Source organism: Ambystoma mexicanum, chromosome 7p, assembly GCF_040938575.1.
Source record: "Ambystoma mexicanum isolate Mex_15411 chromosome 7p, UKY_AmexF1_1, whole genome shotgun sequence".
Classification (NCBI taxonomy): domain Eukaryota; kingdom Metazoa; phylum Chordata; class Amphibia; order Caudata; family Ambystomatidae; genus Ambystoma; species Ambystoma mexicanum.
The window spans coordinates 135725945-135746291 of NC_090939.1; positions in this window are offsets into that span (position 1 = coordinate 135725945).

Below are 20347 nucleotides of genomic sequence, written 5' to 3' on the forward strand. Positions count from 1 at the left end.
GGAGTGCCATTATGCACAAGTGTATTAAGATTGTGATTTTCCACTGCTTTATATTAGTGAACTGTTTTATGACTGATGGTTTAAATAAATGTACATTCTGTTACTCAGAAACCTTGAATCAGTGTTTGTTCGAACCATAGTAATTGCTGTCCTTTGTGTAACTTCTGATGCTACTCACTTTACTCTTGAGATAAGTCTGGCTGCTCAACCATCACTACCACTTTACTGTGTAGTACAGGCTTGTACCAAAGGTGAATTTGTACTTACACTTGTCGTCTTAATTGTGTGTGGTGTTCCCAAAGGGTACTGCATAGGATGAGGCCTGTTTTTGCACATCTATTATTTGGCAGATTGGCATGGTGTTGTAGCACTCACCTCTCTCTTCTTCCATGTTTTCTTTTATTATAAATTCTCCCTGTATTTCTCTTTCAAGGTAGGCTGCCTCCTTTGCTGCAGCATCAGCTGCCGTGTTTCCCATTTAGATGACGTCATTGTTGTTCGTAACGGCCTGGCATTTAACTAGGGGTATCATTGTTGTTCTGTCAACGCTTCTATGAGCTCTTTTAGGAGCTCTGCATGTTGTACTGGGGACCCATCTGCACTTCTGAACCCTCTTCTTACCCATCGTGACAAACCCTTGATGCACTGTTGTAGTCATGCATGCTGAGTCTGTATGTATTGTCACTGCACACCCTTTAGCTGTGTGCAACGCCTCAATTAGGGCTACCAATTCTGCTGTTTGTGCTGAGAAGTGTTGGGCTAATCTCTTCTGTACTATTGTTGTATAATCTCCTTCTTCTAATCGCACCACTGCTGCTCCTACGTGCTTTTCTCCTGTCTCTGTGTTTATTGATGCTGACCCATCTACAAACTACACCTCCCCCTCTTCCAGGGCATTCTCGCTTGCTTTAGGCATGTCATCATCCTCTCCCTTGTATGTAGCACAGTCATGGTTTTTCATATCTTCTCTAGTGCAGGCTTCTGTAAGGAATGTTGCTGGGTTCACTGTTTTACTTCGCCATATGTGAATGATTGGGCTGGACAAAATAATCATGTATGCTGTGGCTCTCTGTGTTGACAATGTGGATTTTGATCTTTCAAGAATGGCAAACAATGAATGTTCAACGAAAAGTGTCACTGAACAAGATCGCGAATGTAGCAGCTGCAATGGCCTGTTTGCATGCAAAATGCCCCTTCATTACTGTCAAGTGTTCCGCTGTAATATTCTAAAGCCTTGTGCCCTAGTGATGTATTTTGCGTGAGCACTGCTGTCATGAGCATGCCATCACAGTGTGAGAATAAATAGAATTTGCTGTCATAATCGGGGGTCGCGAGGACAGGTGCTGTCGAAATCAATTATTTTAGTGTGTCAAAGGCTGTGTTCATGGCTGGTGTCCATGTTAATGTTGTTTCTTTCTCTCTGTGCTTCTTTTAACGAATGCTATAGTGGTTTTGTGTATGCTGCATAATCCATAATCCAAGCTCGGCAGTAATTGAACATGCCCAGAAATGTTTGCATTTCCTTCACTGTGTTTGGCTCTCTTTTATCCTCCTACAACGGTGTACTATGATGCTCTGTATTTCTGACCAGCCCTTGGCATCTATCCCTGCAATTTTATCAAGTGCCTTTTGTACTTCCTTTGGGAGCCCTCTCTTGATAATAAAATAAAATAGGGAGGTGGATTGGTCCCAAGCCGTGCCTCTCTCGGTTCTCCACATATCCTGCACCCGAAGAATGTGAGCTGCAGAATCTTCCTCCTCCCCCATAGTGCACTACATTACTGACTGTAAATCAGGGGTGTCTGGAAATGTGTCCCTCAATGCATATCACACCCGTGCTTTCACGGTGTTAAAGGATACCCCATCATGGCGATTACAATCCAATGTTACCCCGAGGAAACCTGCTTTTGCCCATACCCTATTCAACTGATCGCCCACTGCTGAAACCAACACACTTTTAACATCACCGATTGCTAGGGGGAGCCCAGAAGTATTTCTCTCAAATGTGTATATCCATGTACTCGCTCCCCCAGAAAGTGGAGGTAAAGTATTTAATAAATTGACTTTGTCCATTTGTGCCCACAGGACATAATGTGGCCTACCGCTCCTTTATGTATTATGTATTATCACTAATCTGTGATGTGATGCAAAGTCACCACAGTGGAGAGTGAGAGAGGGTGTCCCTCCACTAAAAAAGCATTTCTTTGGTTGTTGTATCGCGTCTGCTCTTAGGGAATTTCATCCATCCTAATGGTCAACCAGTTTCGATCACATCACAGCTTTAGAGACATATGATCTCTTTACCTGAAATTATTAACAGGTTCTTTTAAATTGTATTAATTATTGACCAGTACAGTAGCAACTCCCCAGCTGCACTGGGGTTTATTTATTATTATTATTATTATTATTATTATTATTATTATTATTATTATTATTATTATTATTATTATTATTATGTTTGTTGTGTTGAACCATGCTACACCAACTTGCCTTCACCTCATGCACCCACCTCTGGTAGGGGTGAATAAAGCAAATCTAAGGGTTATGTACCCTGTATAGATAAATGGAAAAGACCTCCAGAGAATGTCCATGGAGGATGAAGTAGATTGGGTTCGACCACACTTTAACTACTCAATTAGATTGAAAATAAAAACATTGTAGAAGCAGGGGTAGCACCTCTCTCTGTCCTTTTAGATAGGAGTTGCACCACCTCTACCCTAGGGATAGCAACACCATACAGGGATACAGTGCTCTTCTGCCTAGGGGAGTCTATAGTGTACACATTTGATGTAAAGACGAAAACCAGGTTCCATAAACGCATTTGACTACGCTCCCATAAGGTGTTTTTGTGTGATATAATCATTGTTGTATGTAACCCTTTAGGATATTTGTCCTCCCACAACCACATTCCCTGACTGTTGTATTAATTAAGTACAGAAGACAGTCAACAGGGCCCATGGGACCAAATAAAACAAAGATACCTCAGAGTTACCCACAGATGTGAATAAGTGATAAAAAGGCAAACAAATCCATTGTGACCGTAGTGTGGTGTGTGCAAGTTAAAAAACCCATCACCATCATGTAATGTATCGTAGTTACATCCAAACGCATGGATTGTGATACATATTGTCATATGACATATGTCTTTCTCATATGACATCTGCCCTTGTGGGTAACTTTGATGCATGTCTGTTTGATTTGGGTTGACCGGTTAGCTTTTCTTCTATGTGTGACGTATGTCCAGTCATGTGATTAAAGCCCAATGACAGAGATGTTGCCATTACGTTTGAATATGCAGCTGGCACCATCCTGGAGCAGTACACCAGTACTTAATGTGTACCATTGTCGTATGAGATCAACATAATTTACACAGAAATCACTTTCAAAAGGGTAGATATAGTGTATCAAATGTTTTCCCATCATCAGTACTAAAATGATCTAATTGGTATTTGGTTGAAGATAATTATTGGCCACAATTGTTCTTGCTCATATTTACAATAAAACAGACATAGAGCTCGATGTTTGGGATAAGGGCACATGTTTGAACAATATTGCAAGTCAGGTACCTGGTCAATAATGTATGCTGTATCTACTGTCAATTCTATCTCAGCACCAATTGAAATTTCCAAGGTCCGATGTCTCATCAGGATGACACATAGAATTTTTGTTTAGAGCCCGGTGTAATAATCCAATGGATAGGTACCCAATTATCAAGTGGTTAATGTTTGCCACATTATCAACTCATTTAGCCATTTTTGGTCTATTTTTAGCCAGAAAATTAATCTCTGTTCTCTATTGAGTAAACTACATTGCATGTCTCTGCCCCTTGCTGGGTGTATCACTTTTTTCAATGATAGTCCAAGTGAAGTTACTGTCCTTTTGTTGCTTTTCCAAAAAGTGTTCCACCAGAGGTGCATTTGCTCTTTTGGTGCATATACAGGATGTGGGCTCCTGAATTTTCTTCTTGATCGGTCTGCTCATCATTCCAATATATTTGAAATTGCACGAGCATGTAATGAGATAAATTACATCTCATGAATTACAATTTGTGAAACTAAGGTGTCTCCACACTATTATGAGGCCCAGGTCTATCTGTTGTGGACCTAGAGGCTTGTGAGCAAACTGAGCGTTGAACGCATGGGGCATGCCTGACTGGATGTACCGTTTTGCACAGGGTTGGTTATGCAACCGTTGGAGGGCCAGGTTGGTATGACCTTACCAGTGAATCTCATATATTACTCCTACGTTTTATGGCAAAACTTAGTATCGGCAATCCTGAAGTCCCCACATTTAATAGAGGGCATCATTTTAGGATTTCCTTTGTGATTTAGTTGAGTTGAGATGAATGGCTCAGTACTGCTCTAATAGTTGGTTGAGTGCTGGTCTACTGTTTTGTTCCAATAATCTTGCAGGATGTTTTGTGCATTTTTTTTGTCTCATCTGAACAGTTTCCTCTGGTACCCTTTCACTCTTCTTCTTTCAGTAAGAACCTCTGCTTGACCACCATATTCTCTAATTCAGAGCAATTTCTCCTCAATCTGAGATATTGCCCACAACGCAAGCTGTCCTTTAATGTTTTTGGATGAAGACTTTTAAACTGCAGCAGTGAGTTCCTATCTGTACTTTTCCTGAAAACTGAGGTCCACAGTTGTCAATTTTTCACCTTAGTCTGCAACTAAAGGGTGTGCACTACTTCTTTGCTTGAGGAAAAGAAAAACGCAAGGTATCTATTTTCTACTATTAAGGCAGTTTATAAATGCCTCCAAGTGTGCCTGATTCCCTGTGCAGATCATGGGTACATCATTGACGTATCAGCACCACAAAGTTGATTTGACCACCAAACTTGGTGTTGGCACAAATATGGATATTTTCAAGTTTGCAAGGTTGGGGGCAAATATAGCACCCATTGCAGTTCCTGACAGTTCAAATAATTCTTCCTCATATATGAAGAAAATCTTCATGAGAGCAATCTCTGTTAGTTGTAACAGGAACAGGTCTGGGATCTCCAGAGGTGGGGTTTGTTCTTCCAGGGTCTTATTGATCACTAATAGTGTCTCCATCTGAAGGATTAAATGTATATAGGGACTCTATGTCCAGTGTGACATTATCTGTGTTGCAGGGTCAAAATCCATATTCTTTACCAAGTTCAGTACTGCTGTTGTGTCTTTAATGTACAACTGCATCTGTTGGATCTCTGGCAGTAGAACGAAGTCCAAGAGATGTGACAAAGGTTCCAGGATCGAGTTCATAGCTGTAACGATGGGGTGGCATCCTTCTCTTTCTCTCCCAAATCACAAGACGTTCCAGGCACAGCTCCCCCTTATCTCCTCCCAGGCCCAGGTGCCCAGGGATGACTTGACAAGGGCACTGCTCTTGAGCCTGAATTTCAAGCATTTGTTTACTTAAGTTGTGTGACTAGGTATAATTGTTTGTTTGTTTGTTTATTTATTTGTAATGCGTGCCAGACCCAGAGGTATAAGGGCGCGAGAACAAGAATACTTTAAGCTTACAAGTTACAGTTACAGGGTTGCATGGTCACATAATTACATAGTGCAAGTTAATATGAATACAGCAGGTGGTACATATACATTTACAAGGAAGTGTATACAGCAGAAAAGCAGTTTGGTTGTGAGTCAAAAGACGGATAAAGCTAGAACTTATCAGTCATTTTCTTTGAGCCACTTCATAATGTTTAATCTAAAGTGTGGGTAAGAGTGGTCAGTCCTTAGAGTAGGCGGGATGGAGTTCCACAATTGGGCCACTTTGACAGGGAAGCTATTCCCTCCGGTTGTAGTCATTTTGAAAGGTGGGACTGATAGGCAGTTTGTGTAGGCTTCTGTGGTAGGTCTGGATGTGACTCTCTGTCAGGTAGCTCGGTGCTAGGTTATTGGGGCATTTGAATGTTAGTGAAGCTGTTTTAAGCTTAATTTTGTCAGCAGTGGAGAGACAGTTGGATTGTCTTCTAATCGTTGATATATATTCTCTTTTGGGGATTCATAAGCCTGCTCTAAGGGCATTGTTTTGCAATATTTGGATTTTCTGAGTAATGTGTTTGTTGGAACCCAAGTAAAGAGTGTTGCAGTAATCCAGTTGGATAACACAAGTGTTCTTGCCAGTGTGATATAGCTGATTGTGGAGAGATATGGTTTTGCTGATCTGATCAACTTGGAAGTATAGGAAGTGGCAGATGCCATAGTGTTCACTTGCTTTGCCAAGGTAAGACCGGAATTAAGGTAAAAACCTAGTGTTTTTACCTCCTTGGCTACTTTAATTGCATGGCCGTCTATGACAAAAGATGAATAGTGTTGGTTGAGTTTCTTGATGTTAGATGTAGTCCCTAGTATGATGAGCTCTGTTTTGTCATCATTCAGGCATAGACCGTGACGTGCCATCCATGCCAGGATGACGAGGTATATCCTATTCACCAAGGCCAAATCCTGTTTATAATACCCAGAAAGTGGCATGAGAATCTGGGTGTCATCTGCGTAGTTAGTGTAGGTGACACCTAGCAGGGCCAGATCATCAAACAGGGGCTTAGTGAAGATGTTATACATGGTAGGGGAGACCCATGATCCCTGGGGTACACCACATGCAATTGGAACGGGGTCTGCAGCTGCAGAAGTAGAGAAGACCCTCATAGTTCTTTCACTTAAAAATGATTTAATCCAGGTTATAGCATGTGAGGAGAAATGTGCTGCTGAATCTAGGTGGGTACAAAGCACTTTGTGATCCACCAGGTCAAACGCTGGTGAGAGATCCAGGAGGAGAAGCAAGGCAATGTTTTCCCTGGTCTCTAAGCTCGTCGACCTGGGTTTTGAGATCAATAAGTGCTGTTTCGGTACCGTGCTGTGGTCTGAAACGTGATTGGAATCTTTGGATCTGTAGGTAGGCCACTCTATCTAATATTTTTAGTAGGAATGGCACCAAGGTGATCAGCCTGTAGTTTGTGGGTATGGCCGGGTCCAGTGTTTGCTTCTTAAGCAGAGGGAGGACCCAGAATTCCTTGAGATTACTTGGTATCATGGCTGAGGAGAATGAGGCGTTTGATACGTTTGTAGATAAATGGGGATAAATCTCTTGCAGCGCCTTTTATTTTTTGTGCTGGGCAGTTATCGCCTCGATAGTTTTAAGGTGTAAGCAATAGTATTATTTTTTCAACCTCTAGTATCGAGACTTTTGTGAAGTTAAATCTTTGCTCAGGTTTGGTGGTGATGAATTGTTTGTTACTTTGGGTAGTAGCAGGGGGTATGTTTCATTTTTTCTTGTCAATTTTAACTTGGAGGGTAGACATTTTATCATTGAGGGCCTTCTGAATGTTGGAGCACCAAGTTTTATTTTTGACACAGTTATCAGGTACCGGGATAGGGTTCTCTAGTTCCTTTAGTATTATGAAAAGCTCCTTAGTACCTAATTTTGCTTGCATTATTCTGTTGTCAAAGCTTTCTTTTTTGGCTCTCCGTATTTCAATTTTGTATTTTGTGGAGGAGTTAATAAGGGCTGCTTTGTTTGCCTCTGATGGTACTGATATCCAAGAGGATTCACACCTACATTTTTCTTTCCTTGGTGTTTTAAGGTGTGGGGTGAACCAGGCATTTAGATGTGCTCTAGGCTTGCTATTACTCATTTTCAAAGGGCCAATATTATCCAGGGCATTGGCCATGGCTGTCTTGAATTTGTTAACTAGCGATGTTGGATCTAGTGTTCCAGGTAGCGAGTTTAGAGTGGGGAGGATCAGTGGTAATAACCAGTCTGTGCTTATATATTTTTTTGTTCCTTGTTGGCATAGGAGGTGCTAATGTAGTGTCTTGAGGTTGGATGGTTTTAGCGTCTAGGGAGAAGGCTATGAGAGCATGATCTGTCCATACTTGTGGGCTGATAGAAGTGATGGTTTTACATTTGTAGTCAGCTACCCAATCAAGTGTTCGACCTTTCTCGTGGGTAGGCTGTGTCACTCTTTGGGTAAAACCAAGCTCTGAGAGGACATTAGCTATGTTAGTCGCTTGCACATCTTTGTGATCATTGAAGCCCAAGTTCATATCTCCTAGTAGGAGGGCGTGTGAAGAATGTTTTAGGTTATCTGTAAGGATCGTAGAGATGTCCTCTTCGAAGGATCCTTTGGGGCCTGGTGGCCTATAGATAAGGTGTATGTTAATAGTTTGTGCATTGGATGTTAGGAGTTTGACAGTTAAGGACTTGCAAGATTTGGTGTGCAGGGGTGTTTCTGCTTTTATTGTTAGGTTGGTTTTAGCAATAATGGCTATGCCTCCTCCGCGGGAGTTAGTTCTATCTTCTCTAAAGATAGTGTAATTGGGGGGCATAGCGAGCATCAGGGCCGGGCCAGCCGCAGGTTTCGGTAAATAGCTAAGAAGTCATGGTTAACTGTTTGTAAAATATCTGCAATTTCTGTGGCATGGGCTGTTAATGATCTTGCATTAATAAGGGCTCCTTTAAGGAGAGTGTTCTGTTTTGGTAACGTAGGACGGGCAGGTCTATTGTTTTTGACTAGGCTAGTTTGTAGTTTGTGATATTTGTCTATATTGAGGCTAAGGGTGGTATCGGTGCTTGTTAAGGAGTGGTTTTGTTTAGTAGCATCCTTATGACAGTTTCTACTATTGGCATATGCAGTATGATACCTGGCAGGAGGTTCATATATTTTTTGGTAGTCTTGAACGTAATTTGGCATTCCTACATATAAGGTCACATGGGATGTTAGCTCTAATGAGGTTAGGAGTGGGTTCCTTTTCTAAAGGCTGTTCAAAGTCTAGTCTGTTTTGTCGAGGTAGGCTTGTTGGCACCTTTAAGGATCAAGGAATGGTCAGATAGAGGAGGATGATAAGCATTATAGCCTAGGATCTTGTGGCTGTTTCTGGAAGCGAGCCGCACTGCTAAGTAGATAGGTCCTTAAGCAAATCTAATTGCCATAGTTTCCCAGCATTGTAACAATAGGCAGTGCCTTGGCTAGCTGTAGTTCTGTTAGAAAATCTCTAAATTGGCAGGGAGAGGTTAGCTTAAGGTTTCTTCTATAACAATACTAGCCCCTGTATAGGATGAATAGGCTGGAGGTGTTAAAGACATGCATTAGCAGGCATTGACATTAGTATGTGATATACAATCTTATCTTATAATTCATATGGGGTGTCCATCCCGGGGGGATGGCAGTAGTGTTCTAAATCTTTGCCTGGCTCATTGAAATCACAGAGCCTTGTGCCCTATTCTCATGAATTTGTCCTTCAAAGGGTGCATCCCTTTCTGTTCTTCTATCAACTAACATTCCATTCCCAACACGCTCAGGCCCACATCTGGAAATAATTAGTGCTTATCTGTGCTTCTGACCTTACCTTCTCTCCTGGGGAATGGAAAAAGGGATTTGTTTTTGGAGCTAAACTACCAGAGCCGCAGCTCCACACCAAGACCTTTGTTCTCTTCTGTTCATCATAAACTATGCCTTAACATAAAAAAATGTGACACTTCTGCAAAGTTAATACACCGACCTCGCTTCTACCACACTACCTTGCTGACTCCATCTTCTGCTTATTTCAATTCTTCCTGCACATCACACCATCCTATGCCACTACAATACATCAACTAAATACTGGGCCTATAATACTGCACTATCTATGACCTCTGCATCCACAACGTTAATACATTTGTTGCTGTTTCTGGCTTGCTTTATGTGAGTATTTGATATGTTTCAGAGCTAACTGAGACACTGCAAGGGTTGTCCATCGCACAACCTCTACTCGGCTCCCACAATGTTGCACTCTAATAGGTTTTCCTCAACCTAAACCTTTTTGACTCGCTGGGATGCTGCACGTACATCCCAACACTAGTTTCACCCACAAGAAGGAAGGGGACCAGGGCACATCTACCGTGCAGAGAAACCTCCAAGATAATGACCAATATCTCTCCCAACCCTAAGTTAAGGTCATTAATTTGAAATAGAGTTAACTAAATATCCTAGTACTGTGAAGTGCCTGAAAGGTGAATTACAAATAGTAATATCAATTTGTTGAGTTTTATAGCACTTTATTAGAGATTCACCCAATTTCTAAGGACTGTAAAAGTCAGTGGGCCTCATTACACGGTAGGCAGTAACCATGGCGCTATTAGCGCCATGGTTGCCGCCGGTATTTTACCGTGTCCGCCTGGGTGGATGGCGGAATTACCACCCGACTCCAAGGTGAGTGGGGGCGGTAATTCCCCATTCACCAAGGCACTTCCCTATTCCCATTTTTGCCCCCATAGGGCATAATGGGAATGGGGAAGGAGCTAGTTACGGTACCGCAAATTGCGGTACCGTAATTAGCACCGAGGTCCCTTTGCGCCACCCTACTTTAACGGCTGGTAAAACCAGCCGTTAAGGTCGGGTCCCGCAAAGAGAACTCGTAGTAAGGCGGTGAGGGTTTACCGGTACCGATGCCCTTACCGGTACCGGTAAACCCTTACCTCCTAACGTGTAATGAGGCCCAGTGTCACATATATTACCCACTCAGAGTATACAATTAATCACCCTGAGAAGATTGAAAGGCTGAGTATCGAATCGATGACCCAGATCATCCTCTACTACTAAAAATACCACACACCTATGATAACTCCTACTCACACTGATACTACTTATAATAATATTATTATTAATAATGGTTCCAAGATAAGCATATCACATTTCAATCATCCACACATAAATATCCATGGAGCACCTACATTTATATGAACAAGCAGTGTCAATGCAAACATGTTTGGCTTTTGTTTAGGCATGGGCAAGGCATTTGCCAAATACTGCTGTAATTGGACTAGGTGGCCCTTAATTGTAACAGGTGCAAAATAGTGCGAGTACCTGGGCATATAATAGCAATGACTGACAAATGCCTATACACAAGCCACCATGGTTGGCTTTGCCAATGCTTGTTTTTATTAGACCGAAAGGACACGCATACTATTTATAAATCAAGTGGCTAAAGGCACACTTAGTTAAGACGTGTTATTACAACACTAGAACGTTTACAGCTTCAATTAAGCCATGAGCTCTCAGAAGACTGGTTTGAAATAGCACTGGCAGGCCCTGTGAGCACAAGGATCGATGCTATAGCTTGATAAAGCTTGGCAAAAGAGATCCGAGCGGTGGGGCGGTGCAGGGTGTGGGTAAAAGTGGCCATAGGGATTAGCTTGGCTTTGGGCAGTCAATGGGTGAGTAAATAACTAAATAACACCTACAAGTTTCATTCCCCTCCTCATGTGCCATCTCCTTCCTAGCTGTACTCCAATTCAATAGGTTAGGCTTATAGGCAGTGCTTTAGCGCCACCTCATAGCCAAAACGAATGCATGGTATGTAGTAATCCCATTGTGGTGGGTGTGCTGGGGGGTTTCCCTTGTCATGGTGGACAACTGCAGTGCAGGTGTGTGTGGTGCCTTTGAGCACTCTGGGTCCAATGTACAAAGAAGTTACTCTTATTAACTCTGACCTAACCTTGACTTACCCATGGGGAATGTATGCCAGCCACAAATTAAGTTTCTTAGAGAAACTCTGGCGAGGTGTCAGTGAGGCGTACGTTGGAGTTGCTGTGTTTTCCTTGACTTCTATTTATGTGCCTTGTGCTGTTCAGTGAGCACTGCACTCCAAACTATCTAGTGCCGTTTCCAGCACTGAACACAGTTTCATAAAGGCACCTTCTTTTTGTAGGAATTGTTGCTAGTGCCTCGAGGTTGTGTTGTAGTTTTTATTGCATTTCCTATTTACATACTTCTCATTACTGCCACCCTGATCTATTTCTTTTCTATCTAGCGTGCAGGATGCAGCTGGAGCCATTTGCATTTAATTCATTAAACAATACAAATACGGGGCGTGCAGAAATACACATGGAAACCTTTCATGTGGCTATAACATATTACTCCACGCAGAATTCATTACAACCTCTCACACTATAATAGATCCTTGTTTTCCATATGTACAGGTAAGAGATTAGCTTCAGAATGACCTACATATGGAAGATAACAAGACACACTTCTAATGAGAAACCTTGCATATGGACACATTATTCCTAAAGCGATGTGTGCTATGGAAACATACTATATCTCTTTGTAGGCCCACTGGACAGATAGGAAATAAATATAGAACGCATTCGTTGCAAGGTGGGAATGCGGTGACACGGAGCAATGCTTTAATGATTTCATACAGCATGCAGGAACGATCGCAGGCGCAGTATCTAATTAAGCAATATTGCATGTTCCACCAATTGGTCATGTTAGATGCATTTAGCACATAAGCAGAACATTGATGGCAGAAAAAGACTTCGAGGCACTTATTTCCTGCCTGAGTTTTACACCATCGACCTGCTTAGCATCCTGATCTAGCAGCAATAATAATAATAATACTAATAATACTAATAATACTAATAATAATAATAATAATAAGTATTGTTATTATAATCAGCATAATCATAATGATCGCAATGCATACAATAATAATGATGACGAAAATGACAGTGACGATGACGATTCTAATAACAACACATAAATAATATTGTTAAAAATAAAAACATTAAACAATAATAATAGCAATAATATTATTACAACTACTTCAGCGTCTATTACTAAGAATACCACATATTCTACTGCAACTACGCTTACTCATACGGATATTACTTATAATCATATGATGAATACTAATGATAATAACACTCATGGTTATTGTTATTATAATCACCATAAGCATCATCATAATAATAATCACAATGAATATAATAATAATGATGATGATGAAAATAACAGTGGAGATGATGACAGTAATGCTAATAATACCACATACTAATATTGTTAAAAATAAAAACATTAAAAAAATAATAAAAGCAATGATATTATCACAACTACTTCAGCCTCTACTACTAAAAATACCACACATTCTACTACAACTACGCTTACTCCTACTCATACTGATACTACTTATCATAATATTATTATTAATAATAATAATAATAATAATAATAATAATGATAGTAATAAAACTAATGTGTATACTCATATTGCTACTGCTGCTGCTGTTTCTGCTACTACTACTAACATTAGGAGCCTGTTTTCTCCACTAAGTTTCCCTTTGTCGTGCCACGGGTCTTTTTTGTTCTAAAGGAATTCCTTTCCCTCCACCCCTGTTGGGAGGCAATGCTGAACATATCATGTCTCCCGCGCCTTGTATGATCTCTTTCTAGAATGGTACTTTTAGTAGAGTCACTCTACTGGAGAAAAGGTTGGTAGTTTGGCCCATGGGGTTTGTTAGTTCATACAGATAGGCGCCTACAATATGTACTTTAGAGGTACATGTGTGCGTATCGCTTTTTTTAATTATCCAAATCAGGCCTTTGACCAACACATGTTGCCACTACTTGGGCCCAAATGGCTCTTTGGTACACGCCGGGCATAGCATTCAAATACTCTGTATATCATAGCACAATAAGTGGCTGAGTGTTATTCAGCAATGGTTGATGCACTGGCATGACCTGGCCACAACACGCAGGCTGACATACATGACCTTTTAGCACCTAGGTGTTCAGATACCTATCGTTTTCTGTAACATCCGTAGCGGGAAGATGTGTGGGTGCCTGACAGGTGTAATCATACTATATTATTAATCAGTGTTTGTGCCTGGTGAACGCCTTTTCAATTGGGTGAACCCCCAAAACAACTAGGCAAAACGTTTTGACCTGCTCCACCCATGTCATTTTGTCATCCTTGGTGGATGCTGGTCAGCGTAATGTATTGTGTTATTATTTTGTGTTTTCTTATTTCATGTACCAATTCATACCCTGTTTTATTTCTGGTCAGTGTTCTGGTCCTATATGTGTAGTGCAATGCCCCGCATGATTTCACCCTGTGTGTATTTATCTACATGTAATGCTGCATTGGTGGTGAACCCAACTCCTGAAATGTAAAATGATATAAGTAGACACATAGGACAATGTTCAGTATTTATTGAAATTAATGTATCTATCATATTTAGTTTTGATGCATTCCTTGCTTTTTGTAGACCAATGAACCAGTCCTACACATAGGAAGTGAAGTCAATTAGTATTTGAAACTCTGTACAGAAGGCACAGCGCGTCAGTGGGTGTGCTCCGTATGCTGTAGATTTAACACATGCACTGTCAAACCATGGGATGTAATTATAATTATAATTTTTCTTTTATAACACGCTTAATATCGGAGACCAGTTTCTAAACACAAGCCCTGTATTCAACCTTTGTTGCTATGCATTGTCTTGCTTCCAAGACTAACGCGTTGCCCCTGAGATAACACGCACTTTCAGGCATATTCAGAAGCTCCTCATTCCCATTGTGCTTCTGGATAAGACGCATGTCTGCGAATCCCCCAATCGACTAGCCCTGGTGCTAGCAGTTCGATTTTCACTGTACACATTGACACTATTATCATTGTTCTGGGTCATGCATAAAGTTATGGCACACATTTTTAAAACAAAAAAACTTGTTTCGTCTGTAGAACCTGTTCTAAGGTGTGTATTCCCAGTGTCACTGTATCAACTGAATTGTGGGTGCAGCTTCTACCAGTAGGGGATGCATTGTAACCAACATGTTTCCTTTCCCTCAGAGGGTTCCCTTCCCAGTGAAGCCTCTATCTCCCATCGGAGAGCACACTTTAAGCTCCTTAATCTTTCCTCCCCCACTTGCTCACACTTGACTGATTGCTGAGTGCTCATCCAGGTCATCCATTAAAGGTAATTGGGGCTTCCCACTCCACATTTTCTATCCCTTGTTAGCAATGTAGGACCTGAAAGAGTTTGCCATGGGGGTACAGTACTGTGCTGTATGTTCATGTGGGCTCCCAATTTGACCTAAAGTATGTTTGTTTTCTGTAGTACTGTAATTCCCAACTGCTATACTTTCAGCTTGGCATGAAAACGTAAGCGTAATGTTGTGCTGATTGGTCCAGCCCTAATAGCGGTGCTAACTGCTGGCCAGTGCCACTTCTGTAAGTGAGAAGGGAGAGAAGCCCGATTTAGTGCGAGCTCAGCTAGGCAAACATTAGAAAATATAAAAAATAAGAGGGAATTGGTAAATGCAAATAACACACTAAGTGGTAGAGACTATCTAAGATTCCTGTCTTATTGCATGGCTGTTGGAGACATTTGCTCCACATCATAAAAGTTATTGGACCTCATTACATGGATGGCGGTAAGGGTTTACCAGTACCGGTAAGGGTACCAGTGCCGGTAAACCCTTACCGCCTTACTACGAGGTCCCTTTGTGGGACCCTACCTTAACGGCTGGTTTTACCAGCCGTTAAGGACGGGACCCGCAAAGGGACCTTGAAGGTAATTACTGTACCGCAAATTACAGTACCGTAATTACTGCCTTCCCCATTCCCATTGAGCCCTATGGTGGCAAAATGGGAATGGGGAAGGGTCATGGTGAATGGGGAATTACCGCCCCCACACGCCTTGGAATAGGGCGGTAATTCTGCCATTCACAATGCCGGACTCTGTAAAATACAGGCGGCAACCATGGCACTAATAGCGCCATGGTTACCGCCGTCCGTGTAATGAGGCCCATTGACTTTTTGCTGGATGGTAGATAACCGCTTTTGTGAATTTTTAATTATTGTTTATGGTTAAAAAAGAAAGCCTTTATGATTGTTCTTTTCCAATAATTTAACAATTCAAACAATATTGTTCCTTACAAAATGCATAACATAAAAAATCCAAGATATTATCCTAAAACCACATAAATATCTTTGTTTCCTGAAAAATATAAAAATGGTTATCTAAAACAGATACTGCTTTATCTAAAACATATACTACTTTATCAAATCTCTAAGACCGCCATGCAGAAAAATTATAAAGTACATAAATTCATCAAGAGAAGCCATATGTTTTTAAACCCTAACAGCAGTAAGAACCATAAAAACTAATCAAACCCCCAAGTGGAGAACCATACATTTGTCTTTCTACTTCTGCAAGATTGCGCACAAATTTGCCAAAGAGTAAAATATGTTGTGGCAGTAAAGCTGGGCATGAGACCACTGTAGGTTACCATAATATGTTTTAGGTCTTCTGTGATATTCAGAACTCTACAATATCTGCAGAATATTAAGTTCCTCAGAAGACCATTAAATGAACAATATATCTCCTTAGTATTCATTACATTCATGCAAGCACGCATAGAAATATAACGAAGAGCTTGATCCGGATATTTCCGTACATAAGGCTCTTATATACCTGTTCCCTTGTGCACTACTCATACCCTGGCGTACAATTTATATGTATCTATGGCATTCTGTTAGAATATAAAAATAAATATATGTAGTTAATTAGCCCTAGGTGAATGAATTTCTGGAAACAAAACCCGGTTTTCTTAAAAGGGGTACATTTGTTAATTTCACCAAATGAACCAAAATAGAACTGTACTTGTGGCCTTTTTCCGTCTAGTCATTGCAAATCATGTTGGTCTTGAAAAAACTGGATCTGTGCAGAAAGGTGTGTTCTTGTCTGTTGGCCCTTGTTGATACAACCTAGGTTAAATAAGGTAAAGGTGAGTTGTCTTATCTTGCAGGGAAATAAGATCTCGTTTCAACATAGCCCATGGTTAATGCTATGTAGAGGCTGACCTGGTTAAACAAAGTTTAATTAAACACTGAATTGTAGTGCTCAGCCTTCTCTGTTTTATCAAATCCATGAAAGACAGCCTTCGAAGTCTGCTTCAAAAGGATTACTAATGTTGATGCAAAAGGCAGATGTGGTTATGTTTTAATGACTTCAAACATCAGTCACCGACCATGAACTGGCAGAAAGAATATAAATTCAGCCATGAGTACATTGAAGATTTTTGACACAGCACGAACATCTGCGAAAAACATAGTTTGTCACTTGGGATTAGATAAGCATTGGTCAAATTGTGGAGTATATATGCTAAACATGTTTGTATTTTATGATCTTGTGTAAATGAATGATGAACCAACTGTGTTGGTGCAGGCTCAATTTGTATAAAAGAGAGATGATGAACCATTCAGGTACTTTACACCACACTGGCCATAGTGTTTTGAACTGAAGTCCGCTCAAGTATTTTTTTATTTTTATGTATATTGTATATTACAATTTGACCTGCAATCTTGAAACCCTGTCTCAGATGTTTTATTTTGTATGAATTATAGTGCATAGAATTCTCAGTTCCATATGTCGATCCAATTATGTTGAATCACCATTCGTTTAACTCTTTCTGGATTGAGAAATAATGTATCTACGATAAATCTAAATCCAGTACATTTATTATGCAACCATCATCGAAGTCACACACAGGCTAACCACCACAAGCGCTGGCTGCCTTACCAATATGAGCATAACGAGAATCGGAAGGCGACCATAGCATTTTCCTATAGGAGGTCAGCCGTGTCCATATTATACGGCTTTGCAATGACTGAAGGCCTAGCTCATACCTAATAACCTCCATTGGTATACATTGTGGAAGGAAGTACAGAACCTTTTTACAAATTAGAGACTCATTAATAGCCAACTCTTCTGCCATCCATGCTGGGGGTACTCCAACACCAAAAGAAGCGTATGCACCACCTTCCCTTTATAAAACTTTAGCAGAGGAGTTAGTGTGAACTTTCCAAATTTCCTGTCTGTTGTGTTCATTTGCACCACTAACAAAACTGCTTCTTTCCTCATCCAATCCATAGAGAATTGTTTACATAGGTGAGCTAAAATAGGAACACCTAAATACAATATTGATCGTCCACTTCCAACTTTTACCCCTCCATGTACCAGACAAACATACACTTATTTCCTTTGTGCAAAATTGTATTATTCTTGTTTTAGAGGGATTGATTTTTAGTTTACAGCTACTCATACAATCTTCAAAAACACTAAGCAGTCCAATTGGGGTTTTATCCAAAATAATAAAATTGTCTGCATAAGCTAACCATGTAAAAGTAATTTACCCAAGCTTAGGACTGATGAACGCAGTGTTTCACAGGGGTTCAACAATTTTGGAAAAATATACATTAAAAAGGCAAAGTGCCGAAACACACCCATGGTATCTCCACTAAATGTCATGATTTCCTTTGTCATATTACCCTCTTCATTCAACCTTTCTGGAACTGAAGTATCAGTATGGAGATACACTAATATCCACAGTAAACCTGCAGTTAAACCACCTTTATGCAACTTCTTCCATAACAGATTCCGGTCCACTAAGTTGAAAGCCATTGAAAGATCTAAGGAAGCTGCATATATAGGGGGCCTATGACTAGACAAAGAAAGGCTCTGTACACAAGCCAATAAGAAAGCCTGTACAATCCCCTCCAATGTTACTCCTAATACCTGTATGGAATGTACCTATAATTACTCTTTCCTTTTCCCATTCCTCCAATTTTCCAAAAATAATTGCAGCAAATAGCTTTATGTCTACATCAATCAACGTTATCGGACAATAAGTATGTGGTAAAGACATGTCCCCTTTTTTATATATTGGATTTATATATCCCTTTTTCCAAGAATCTGGTGTCTTTTTACTCTGAACAACATCCTTAGCAGTATGTAATAGGATGCCTACCCATATCTATGGGCCATGTTGTATTAGCTAATCGATTAGCCCACCTGCCCTGGAATTACTTCCCTTCCTTATTAATCTTTCAATGTCATCCAGACTAATTTCCCCAAACCACCTCAAGTTCCCATCAATGGGAGATTCCACTGACTCACTTGGTTCCTTATCATACAAATTCCTAAAATGTTCGACTCACACTTGCTCCTGGATGGGAATAGTTTGAACCCCTGACTTCTTAATTTTCATGGAGTTAACAATATTCCAAAATTGTTTTTTTTAAAGGGCGAGTTCACTTTCTGACATGTCTCCTACTTTCAGAATAGAGCTTGCCTTATCATCCCAGATCCGACTTCCACATTCTTCTTCCAATTGAGTTAACTCATTCTCTTTCTCCAAATACATTTTAGTCAACTCTTTCCTTCAATCCATCTCCTCGACTACCCCTTCACGTTTTCCCTCATAGGGAGATTTCTCTGCAACCTTTCCAAAACATTTTCCAAAACACACTTTTCGCGAGATGATCTCTTCTTGCCTTTCTTTGAGTTTTGATACTTTTTTTCCTCTCTTCACTTGCAATTGCCCATGATTTTTCTGTGGGCTACTTTTATTATCTTCAAACTCAAACCTTTGCTCCTTCTTCTTTTTAAAAACAGGAAAAACTGTCTTTCTCGCAAATACAGTCTTCTTTCAAAATGTTGTAATCCCCCTTGCATTGATGATAGGAGTACTAATTGCACTTTTATATCCTCTTTCATATTGCCAATTATTTTCCAATCTTTCGAGAAAAGATTAAATGGAACATAGATAACTAGATTTCCCTTTTAACTCATTGCTCATATTGTTGCACAACTGTATCATCGTAGAAAAAACTGAGTAAAAGTCCTCCCAAGTACGGTTTTTTTTCCCACCACTCACAGCTGATTGTAGCTTTGATACAATGCTGATTTCAAATGCTGCCTCATTTGATACACCTGTGGAGGAGTATGGACTTTGAAATATGACATGATTATTTGTAATTACCTTCATCAGTCTTATTGGCAAACTCATCCAAAGGTAAGAAGCGCCTATATGCAGCTTGCTATGGCGTCTTTGCCATGGCTATGGTGATAGTATGTAATCAATTGCTCCCCTCTAGTCTTCCTATCAGACCCACTCTCTTCCTCCCTCCCCTCCTCGAATTGCGTCCACAGGCATCTTTACCCAGCCATGGCCCGCCACATGCAATCTTCATCTACATACCTCAGATACACAGTCCCCATGGGAACTGCCAGATCGAAGTAGGAGAACACACTCCTGCAAGTGCTCAACCCACAATACAAGGCAGCCTGACCGTCATGCTCAAAACCGTCACGCAACTTCCTACGGTCAGCATCCACCAAGTTAAGGTGCTTCCAACATCCTTCCTACTGCCCCTGAACCTGCAGCCACAAACTCCCTCCAGCACCGCCTCACGGAACCTTAACACAGCCTCACCTGAATTCATAACCACTGCTCCTTCACAACACCCATTTCAGCCATTAGGGGTAATTCCCCATACAGCACCTAGCAGCCCACCCGGTAATGGGTCCCCCATGCGTAGCTAAGCCACACTCATCACCACACAAGGGTGTGCAGCAGGGGCCCCTGCCGGCCCGTAGGTTTGGAGGTTTTCCAAACAGCACTTTAAGATGAGTAGCAGCACCCTTGAGATGGATGGGGATGCAGATTAATATTCTTGCATCATATCAATAATGACAACTCAGTAGTGTGGCAAAGGGAGTCCGTTTAATGACAAGTACAAAAAATGGGGAGTTCATGA